Here is an 11,263-nt window from a genome sequence, read left to right as displayed (position 1 = left end):
TGGTTTTTCCATGATTTAATTCACCAATATCCAATATATGGACATTGGATTTAGTTTAGAAAGCTTTTTAACAACAAGACTGCAGTGATCATCACTGCATAAGCTTTTGTTTATACACATGAGTATATGTCTGTGGGCAAAGTCCTAAAAGTGAAATTGCTGGGCCACAGGGTGTAAGAGACATAAATTAGTGTGGTTGCCTTAATTCTCCTAGTTGCCATAATTCTCCTAGTTGCCATATCTATTCTCCAGTCCTTGTTGTAAGGAAAACCTCCTCCTCCTCCCAGTTCTTCTCAGGTGTTACATGGAAATCACAGTGTTTTGATGTGCCCCTCGTGTCTCCTGGCCACGGCAGAGTTGATTCTCTCCATCTTGTAGATGAGATTAATGAGTCTCAAAGAGCTATGGTAAATTGACAGATTCCACGTTTAGCGAGTGTACGAAATAAAAGTCAAATCAAAGTCCATATGAACACAAAAGTTGATTCATTATCTTGTGTTGTGCTTTTGTACATATATAAATAATTCTGTTGAAAACATCTGAATATGTAAGCTAATTGGCTTCTATGGGACTTGGGATCTAGACTATGGTTTAGTTTGTGCATTTCTGAGCAAGAATAAAGGAGAAAATCCCCACCCTTGAATCTAAATATTTTGGCTTCACAGTAATACAAATCAATGCTTCCCAATATGTGGACATTTGGATTTTTGTAATAAACCATGGACTGCATATTTTACATATCATCTGGATGTTCGGGGGTGGTGGAGAACAACAGAATGTGATTGAGCACGTACAGTGCTCCTAGACAGATGTTTCTGTTAATTGTGGCATTTGTAATTCAAGGAAGAAGAAAAACTGGTAGCAATAGAAACATTAATTTATTTGGGCCAGATAAAGAATTCAGATACTGTTGATATTTATAATCTGTAATATAGTTGTAGTGATAAGGCAAAAATAAGGTTGCGAAATTCCTTGTGTTACATGGGACATGTCTCAAGGATAGACGTTTGTTTCTCTGTGATAAAATTTTCTATTACTCTTCTCTGAAATCACTGTAGTCTGGAGAAACCTTACCCATCCAATCCCCATGTGGTTCTCAAGCAGACAGTATTGCGTGTGGAGCTAACCTAAACAGTGAGTCAATCTGCCTTCAACACAGCCCCTTTCTTAAAGTATATATTTTCTGTTATAATAAAACCAACATCAACACAAGATAATGATAATAATGATGATAACAAGAGTTAACATATACTGAGCATCTATAGTTATGCCCAGGCACCATGGTCTATGGCCATAATCTTATCAAATGTTCTTAACATTATATGAAACAGATATCATTATACCCCCCTTTTTACAGAAGAGAATACAGAGTTCCTAGTAACTGCCCAGATAAACATAGGGTCATGACTCAAATGTAATTCAGCCAGATTCTTCATGCCCTTGTTCTCATAATGCCCTCTTATGTTGCCCCCAAAGAGGCCAGAGGCCACAAGGACTTGTCCTTCTCCATATTCCAGATTTCTCCATGCCTTCCACTTCACTCGAAAAGGAATTGGCCAGCACTGTGCCTTAACTCTGGGCTGGAGAAGTTTTATTAACTAATCTCATGGTCCAAAATGTATTCAGTTAATAGATTCTAATGTTTGTTTCAAACACAATTATATGTATTTGATATAATTGTCTTGATGTAACTATGTAATGTCTTGAAGTAAGAAATGCGGCCTTGATGCTAAGGCTTTCAGCTCTGTGGCCAGGAGATATGTCTGGCAGACAGATTTACAATGTCCAAAAGACATTCCCAGTGACAAGTTGGGAAGCAGCGGGAGAGGAAACAGCAGAAGAAAGCCCCCCTCTGCAGGCCATTTCCACCCCAGGCCTCTTCTTGCCTTGCTGTAACACTACCCCACTAAATCAATCTCTTACTTCAAGCACTGCACCAAAATCAATTCTCTTACTCCATATTTTTATTCAATTCCATTTCTCTCCTGACTCCCCAGAAATATGCTGGAAGTGTTCAGAAAATGTGTTGAAACTTCAGGTTACATGACATAGGCTAGCCATGAATAGGACCTCCCCCTATATTAAAGCTTGAGTTCCTTGTAACTGAGGGTCAATGAAAGCTCAATCTTCAAGGATTTTTTTGAATCGTATGGTGCTTATTATCCCTCCCAGAAGTCCTCTCCAGTTTGTATGCATCTAACTTGGAGTAATTCTACCTAGAAAGAGAAATGGACATTCATATTTCTTGAAGATGGATGGTTTATATTGCTTTGTAAGCTCCCTCACATGTTTCTTTAATGTCTGTATTGTATTTCTATATTGTTCAGGAGTCTTGGTTGAAAATAACTGAAAGACTGTTTACACTAACTTAAAAAAAAAAAAACTCAGAAGTTCAAGGGATGACCCTTGAACTTGTACAGCTGAATTCAAGGGCTCTAGTGATGGTATTAGCCTACGTCTCTCCTACCATCTCTTACCTCTGCCACCTTATGTGTTCGCTTCTTTCTCAAGCATTTATTTTTTATGAGACGATCCAAGGGATAAATAGCTCAGGTTTAAATTTTGCTAGTGTAACAATTCATGGACATTTTTTTTCCCCAGTAGCTCTAGCAAAAGTTTCAGAATTCCTTGAGCTGGTCCCATGCCCAGATTTGAAGCAATCACAGTAACTAGAATGTGAACACATCCAAAAGGCCAGGCCTATGACATGTACGCCTGCCTGTGGGTGAGCCCCAACACAGCATATGCATTGAGAGTGGAGTGGTCAAGTCCTCAATAAGTAAGAAAGAATGCTGGACAGGAAGGAAAAAAAAGGACTTTACAATGTTTGTGTCTTAATCAGACTGTAACTTATCAAAAGCAAGGGCTACATCTAATAATATGTATTCCTTGAATAATACCCAAAACAGTGCTATATATAAAAGCTCATAAATAAACTCATATTTACACATTTTCTAGCCTCCTCGATTTAGTGTATTAAAAGTGACCTTTATCTAGATCGAAAGATACATTGCTTTCCCTTAATAAGTTGCTGTTTAAATTACACTAACATCCTTGTGTAAAAGTCATGTGTAAGGCACTATGCTCAGTATTGTAATGCATATTACTTCATGTGATAATTAGTCCAATCTTGTGGGTAACTATTGTTATTTATTTCTTTGAAAGAGGAAACAGAGGTTCAGAGGGTTAAGTAATTTGCTCAAAGTTTCATAGTTAATATATGATGAAGCTTGAGGAGCTGTTTGATCCTAATACAGAATTATTTCCACTAGACTGGAGGTGGACATTTAGAGACCACAGACCTGTTTGGACAGAAAAATATGTTAAAATATTGAATTGGCATGCTTTCAGGAGCATCATGTAATCACCTGTTTATGATAAAAACCAATCTTCATTGACTTACCACTGACTTTATCATACATTTATGATACCTGCATGGTGTCCAGAAGCTTTTGAGTTAGGGCCCAGCATAAGAGCACATTTGAATTTAAAGAAAGAGGAAATTATCTGTGCTCTTTTGTCTTGCATGAGTGTGATTTTTTTGCTAAAAGTACAATAATTATACACTTTTGAAAATTACATCTAAGTTGCATAGTATTGATGCAGTCATTGACAAAAAGAAAAATATAACAAAATACAGAATAAAAAAAGATGCATGTATATGATAAAAGTGGCATTCTAATCAGTAGGAAAGGATTGACTATTCAATAAATAGTGTTATCACAACCTGATGATACATTTTGGGGAAAAAAACTAAATTAGGTTCTGCTTCACACTATACACAAAAGTAATCTCTAAAAGAACTAAGATACTAAAAGAAAATATTGAAATATACTGTTATAATTTGGGGGTGGGGAAACTCTTTGTAAGGAAGTCATGAAAGAGCTATAAATAAAAAAAAAAGACTAGAGTATTTGCCTAGATAAAACAAGGAGCTTTCATTGGTTGGAAAGCATTACAAACCTATAACAAACAATAGCACACAAAGAGTGCTTGTAAAACTGGTCAAATCAGAATTAGCTATGTGGAAGGCACCAATGTCAATTTCTTGATTTTGATAGTGTACCTTAGTTATGCAAGATGTTACCACTGGTGGAAGCTGGGTGAAGGGTGCACAGTACCTCTGTGTATTTTGTGGCACAGCTTACTGTGTATCGGTAATTGTTTCAAAATAAAAAGTTAAAAAATAAAAATAAACGTGTGTGCATTTGCAGAACAATTTTTTAAAACTTGTATTTAGTTGTGGGGCATGATAAATGTGTGGGTATCTGTAGAGGAGAAAAGCAAATGAAGAAATGTAACAGTTCCATAAAATAGCAAAATAGTAACTATTTAATACATGTTTAACTATAATTAAAATTATATTTAGTCATATTTAAATGTATTCTGTAAATGTGAATACCTTCATAATTTTAGATTTTTATTATAGTTCTGAACCTGGTACAAGCATAAAAAATGCAATGACAGCTATTTCAACCTCATTTTTGTACTAGAAAATAATTTATTAAATCCTTCATAGGAAACCATTGGAGCTCTAATTTTCTTCACTCACTGGTTCACAGCATGTTGGAAAGTGTATTATGCTATTGGCTATTTACTCTTGGAATTTCGTTCACACTGTTCTCAGGAAGTGTTGCCAAGGGAAGAGATGAAAAACAGAATTGTGTATCTTTTTTATCCAGATCTCACTGCTAACACCATCTCTGAACACTGGTCATATTAAAGACTAAAGTGAGTCATTATAATGTGACCTTTAAATTACACAATCTTTTTATTTTAAAAAAATTATGTATTCAAAAGGCAGTGAGGAGCCCACAGCCCACTGCTACTTATAGCATTTTCTAATACAGGCAAGTTTCTGTCCTAGAGAAAAAACATGAATGAACTAAATATTGGAATGACCAATGAAACCACATGGGTGTGACTGAAACAGAAAACTTGGTAAAGGGTAAAGTCACAATTGCTAAACGTCACTGACCAGTCTCATGATCATCAAGACATCAGATATCCCGCAAGGACTGTTTTCAGAATGAAGTACTAAAAGCTAAGATTAGATGAAGATGATTACCAGTGGGTGAAAGACGATATTAATAAAATTAGGAGGCTTAAAATTCTTCACGCAAGTCAATCAGTTCATCAGTCAAACTGCTATACCACTGAATTTTTAAAAACTGGAATTAGAAGTCATATTTTTCTTTAAAACTTTAGATGCAAAAAAAAAAAAAATGAACAAGATCCAAAATCAAGGAACTGTCAAACACTACATTATAGTTAATTGTGAGACAGAATTTTTAAAACTTTTGTCAGGAACACTGGGGAACACTAAAATGATTAATTTCATGTTGTATCAAAGAGGACACTTCCCCATAATATCTGAGGCCTGCAGCAAGGGAAGAGGGGCAAGGAGCAGCTCTTCTCCAATAAAAGGAAGGAGTTGCAATGTCTTACCTCTATTATTAATTATCCTGGCATCCTGACATTTGATATTTGCTATACCTGATTAGTGAAAGTTATTAAAATCTCGAGGAAAACACTATCAATTTCAATTTGAAGTGTCCAAACTTGTCAGTTTATCTGGTTTTATTAAAAACTCAAATCTGTCCCTCAGTTTATTTTCACCCAACTCTGTGATTAAGCTTCTCTGGGCACTGTTCCCAGTGCCCATCAAAGAATGTCTCCGGACATAAACTACAACTACTATTTATTAATATCGGTCAGGACTCTTCTGTTAGTAAGAGTCAGAAATCTGACTCAAACCAGCTTAAAAAACAAAACAAAAGGAATTATATAAATTCACATAATTATTGTTTCTTAAGAAACTAAGGTTCACTTAATCCTGGACCTGCTTTTCCATTCTGTCGTTTTAACCTATAAAATGTGATACATTACTTTACTGTTATTTACCAGAATTTTCTATAAAAATATAAGCTAATTATTCATCACTATGACATATACTAAGTAACTTATTAATGATAAAAACTGTATTAATCAACTACATTGGTTAATAGGGAAAAGAAAAGATCCAGAGTAATGGAGCCCCTTAGTCACTTGCCCAACCTAAATTAATCACTTTGGCCCAGTATGGGACACTCTGATTGACTGAGCCTGAATCACGTGCCAAAGTCATGTGCCCTCTCAGATGAAGGAAGAGGGCTGCTAAACAGACCTTAAAACGTATCTACCTTGAAAAAAAAAAAAAAGAAAGAAAACTAACTAATATGTTTTTGGGCACTTAAAAAAATATGCCAAGCACTATAATTAGTAAGCATTTTACCTATAGGATTGTTTTTCATCCTTACATCATCCTCAATAGTTAGGTATTATTCTTTATAGATGATAACTTTGAGAATTAAAGAGTTAAGTAACTTCCCCCAAGGTCTCACTGCCAATGAGTGGAGGTATTGAGACCTAAACCTAGGCAGTCTAAGTCCCTCTTGACTGTTACACTGTGCTTCTGACAGCAATGTCACAGCCTTCTCTTTGTCTTCTATTATTATTATTATTACTATTATTATTATTATTATTGAAAGAGTCTCACCCCATCACCCAGACTGGAGTGCAGTGGTGCAATCTTGGCTAACTACAACCTCCACCTCCCAGTTTGAAGCCATTCTCATGCCTCAGCCTCCTGAGTATGGGACTACAGATGTGTGCCACCACACCCAGCTAATTTTTGTATTTTTAGTAGAGATGGGTTTTCACCTTATTGGCCAGGCTAGTCTCAAACTCCTGACCTCAGGTGATCCACCTGCCTCAGTCTCCCAAAGTTGTGGGATTATAGGCATGAGCCACTGCGTCCGGCCAGTCTTCTGTTATTTTTGTATATAGTAAACATACACAGTCCCTTTAGTCTTCAAATATAATATTTGGTCTTCACCTTTTTCCTGTAAAATACGGAAGTAAGTTTGATAATCTGATCTACTGATTGAGAGTATTATGATGAGGTGGGTGCTGGGAGCACAATTACATGAGAGAGTAGACTAAAGCAGTAAGATGTCTAGCAAAGACTAGATCCCTCTGCTTAAGCAGAGAGCACCAGGGAGCTGAGTGCTTACAAGTTCGTGAAGAGAGCAAGACAGGAGAGGCATCCCAACAATAGCAAGTCCCAGCCAGGGGTGAAACAAACAATGATAAGAAGGTGGAGGGATTTTCACTTGCTGATATGATTATTTGCTCAGCACATTCATTCTGGAGCTAAACTAAGAATATTTAAACCCTCGTTCATGTTGTCATCAGTAATATTGCTCAGATTCTGTGTGGCAAATCAGCTTTAGTCTTCTTTTTACGTCATCTGAGCACCCAAATTAATGACTACTGAAAACGGAGTCAGTGTAGGGATAACAGCATGCGTTTGGGGAATGAAGGAAAAGCTCAGGGCATCATAAATAACACAAGGGTAGGACAAATACAATCAAAGATTTCTTGTTTGCAGTTTTTGACCATAACACTAATGGAATAGTCCCTAAGATGACATATGAAGGGGTTATACCAAATTTTTATCAAACTTTTCCTTCAGATGTTTCCCATACTAACCAGTTCTGAATTGGTATTCCAGAGATAGTAACATATTTCATTAAAAGCTTATATCAAAGCATAAATATTATCCAAGGTATATGCATAATAAGGTGATAAATGACTTCTCCAGAACTTCGCTTAAATTAAATTAACATTGAGAGTGGAGTTCTCCTTTTTCAAAAGAGTTCCACACAATCTACTGCTTGCCCCCTGCTGAGAGTGCTAATTTATTTTTTCTTTGCTAGAAAACCAGGAGACGGTCTCTCTTAAGACTGGGTTTTTTATTTATTAATTTCGTTCACTGATTCTAAGATACTTTAACAACAACTGTGCATCAGCGGGTACAGTATTTTCAAGCTATTTAATGTAATGTCAGACAATATGTTTCCTAGTAGAAAGAGAATCCCTTTGGAGTGTTAAGCAGTTTGCTTCTCTATATAAGACTTCAAAATACAAACAGTAGCAATTATTTATCACAGCCTCAGAAGCCTAGTTATTGGATAGAAGTCTTTGCTTAACAAAGGACATGTGCAGAGTAATGTTCATTTTCCAAGTTTTTTACTCAGAAGGCAATTCAAAGGGAGCATGTCCAAGTAAAATATTTATTATTATTGGTAGTTATTTAGGACTTTTCTCTAATTCTTCAAAGCTCTAAAACTCAAGGAGAGAAAAATAAGCACTTCTCTGCTTGTCAAAGGTAATTTAAATTATAGCTAGTAAGTATAGACACCCATTAAGTGACTTATCTGTGTCTCCATGACCAGATTGTGATTTGTCATCAGCATTCTCTTCTCTCTCATTTTTTCCAAATAGGCATAAGGCAAGACTCCAATTCACAAACTGCTTCTGTTCTAAAAATTAATTTGTAGATAAATACTGCTAGAGCAGGATAACTAGTTGTGTGATTTGGTGCAAATGATTTATTTTCTCTGAGTTTAATTCTTCATATACAAAATGGACCTAATTTCTAATTTTCAGGATTATTGTGAAGATTTAGTAAGATAATGAATATAACATATTTAGTACACTACCTAGCAAAGAATGAATATTAGATGGAATATAACCCACAATGGTCAATTTGAGCCATATAAAAAATTGAAACCAAATTTTAAATATGTTAATATCATACCTTGGAGTCAAGAATATGCAGGTCATTTTTTCAAGTAAGTTTCTTATTGAGAAATACATATAGTAAAACATACAAGTCATAAATGTAACTCAGTAACCACATGTAGCTCAACAGCTCAATAAATTCTTTAAATATAAACACACCCATAAAACCAAATCAAGAACTAGAAGCAGTGTTCCAGAAGCCCACTCCCTTGTCCTTTCTCCCAGTCACCACTACCTTCTTAAAGGTAATCAGTATTCTGACTTCTAAATTAATTGTTTAATTTTAATATCTATGGGTTGGAATGATCTTGAGCACCTTATTATTAATAGGCTTATTGACCATTTGGATATCCTCTTTTGTGAAGTACCTGTTTAACTTATTTGTCCAATTGTCTATTAGTTGACCATTTTCTCATTGATTTGTAGATTTGTTTTGTTTTGGTTTGAGATGGAGTCTCACTCTGTCACCCAGGCTGGAGTGCAGTGGTGTGATCTCACGTCACTGCAACCTCCACCTCCCGGGTTCAAGTGATTCTCTTGCCCCAGCCTCCCAAACAGCTGGGATTACAAGTGCATGCCACCACGACCGGCTAACTTTTGTATTTTTACTAGAGACAGGGTTTTACTATGTTGGCCATGGTTGGCCAGGCTGGTCTCAAACTCCTGACCTCAGGTGTTCTGCCTGCCTCGGCCTCCCAAAGTGCTGGGATTACAGAAGTGAACCACCATGCCTGGCTATTTTTAAAATATGTTGTATTTTGGATGTCTTTATCAGATATATGGATGTAAATTTTTTCCCTCTGAACCTTGTCTTTTACTTCCTTAATGACTTTTTTTAATAAATAGAAGTTCTTGATTTTAATGTGGTCTAATTTACCAATTTTTTCATTTTTATTTACAAGCCACATAAGTAACAACAGTAGAAACAAACAACAGATTGAGACAATTAAGGGCTTCTTAGGTTAAGATATGTTAAGATATCATTACTAGATGGAAAATACTTTAAAAATAGGCCAGGGGTGGTGACTCATGACTATAATCCCAGCACTTTGGGAGGACATGGTGGGAGGATTGCTTGAGCCAAGGAGTTCAAGACCAGCCTGGGCAACAAAGCAAGATCCCATCTCTACAAAAAAAAAGTTAAAAATTCACTGGGCATAATGGTGGTAGTCCTAGCTACTTGGGAAGCTGAGGTGGGAGGATCACTTGAGCTCAGGAGTTATAGGCTGCAGTGAGTCATGGCCACACCCCTACACTCCAGCCTGAGCAGCAGAGTGAGCCTGTCTCTTAAAAAAATAAAATAAAATCTGAGACTATTTGAAACTTATTTTTTGATGAAAATTAGGTGCATAAAACTGGCTTAATCATGACCCTTAAATTATGACACAGTAGAGTTATTTACCCAAGAATGGCCTGTTTCATTTTATTTTATCTTAAAAATAATAAACACTTGGAAATTCATTACCAAACTTCAGCTCATCACCAAACCTGAGAACTTAAAATATTAACAGGTAACTTAAACATTTACCAGTAAGAACAACAACAACAATAATAATAATAATACCTCAGTGGATTGGTTAGCAACATATTAAACACATTTGACAGAGAATTAAAGAATTAAAAAGAGAGAGCTGAAAAAACTAGCAGATTCCAAGACAATGAGAAAAGAGTAAGGAAAATATAAAAGGAAATTTAAGAGATAAGAAAGTTCAAACATAGTGGCCTAAATGGAGTCTAAGAAAAAGACAACAGAGAATATGGAGAAAAGGTCATGACTCACCAAGAGGTAATGACTCACATTTTTTTCAGAACTGATAAAGGATATCAAGCATCATATTTTAAAAACTCAATAAAACCAAAGCCAATTATATAGAAATTCATACCTAAAACGCTATAATGAAATTGAGAACAAGAAGATTGAACCACACTTTTTTTTCTTTAAAATTTTTTTTTTTTTTTTTTAGAGGCAAGTTCTCACACTGCCAACCAGGCGGAAGTGTAGTGGTGGTATCATACCTCAACCAATTCTTCAACCTCAGCCTCCAGAGTAGCTGGGATTACAAGCACAGGCCACCATGCCTGGCCTGAACATTTTCAACTGAAAACTGTGTAATTGTCAAACAGATAGGGAGGAAGAAAAGATGAGTAACCTAACAGTAACAATGGATGCTGGAGAACAATAGAATAATATATCCAGAGTTTATTGAGGAAATAAAAATCACAACCTGGATTTGTAGAGACCTCAGAAGTTTCTCAAAAAAATGCCTGCCCCTGGTCTCATCTTTGTGGGAAGATAAAGAAAAATGAGCACATAGTGATAGATCTCCACTAGGGAAACTCCTAAAGATGTAATTCAGGAGAAAGGAAAAGAAGCTCAGAAAAGAAGACTTGAATGCAAGAAGGAAAGAAAATAGAAAAATATATATATAATTGTAGATAAATCTAAGGAAGTATTGATTAGAATTAATAAGTAATTAGAATTAAGATCCTGGTTTCAAATGGGGATTAGGAATTAATTAATTTTGGACTTTGTTAAAAATACACTATAAAAATTTAAAGACATTAACAAATAAAATAGAAATAGGATGTATAACTTCCAAATTAGTAGAGAAAAAAATATGTGATTAAAAATAAA

Source organism: Mandrillus leucophaeus, unplaced genomic scaffold (assembly GCF_000951045.1).
Source record: "Mandrillus leucophaeus isolate KB7577 unplaced genomic scaffold, Mleu.le_1.0 Scaffold5, whole genome shotgun sequence".
In the NCBI taxonomy this organism is placed as follows: Eukaryota; Metazoa; Chordata; class Mammalia; order Primates; family Cercopithecidae; genus Mandrillus; species Mandrillus leucophaeus.
The sequence above is the reverse complement of the archived record's forward strand: the minus strand, read 5'-3'. Positions refer to the sequence as shown.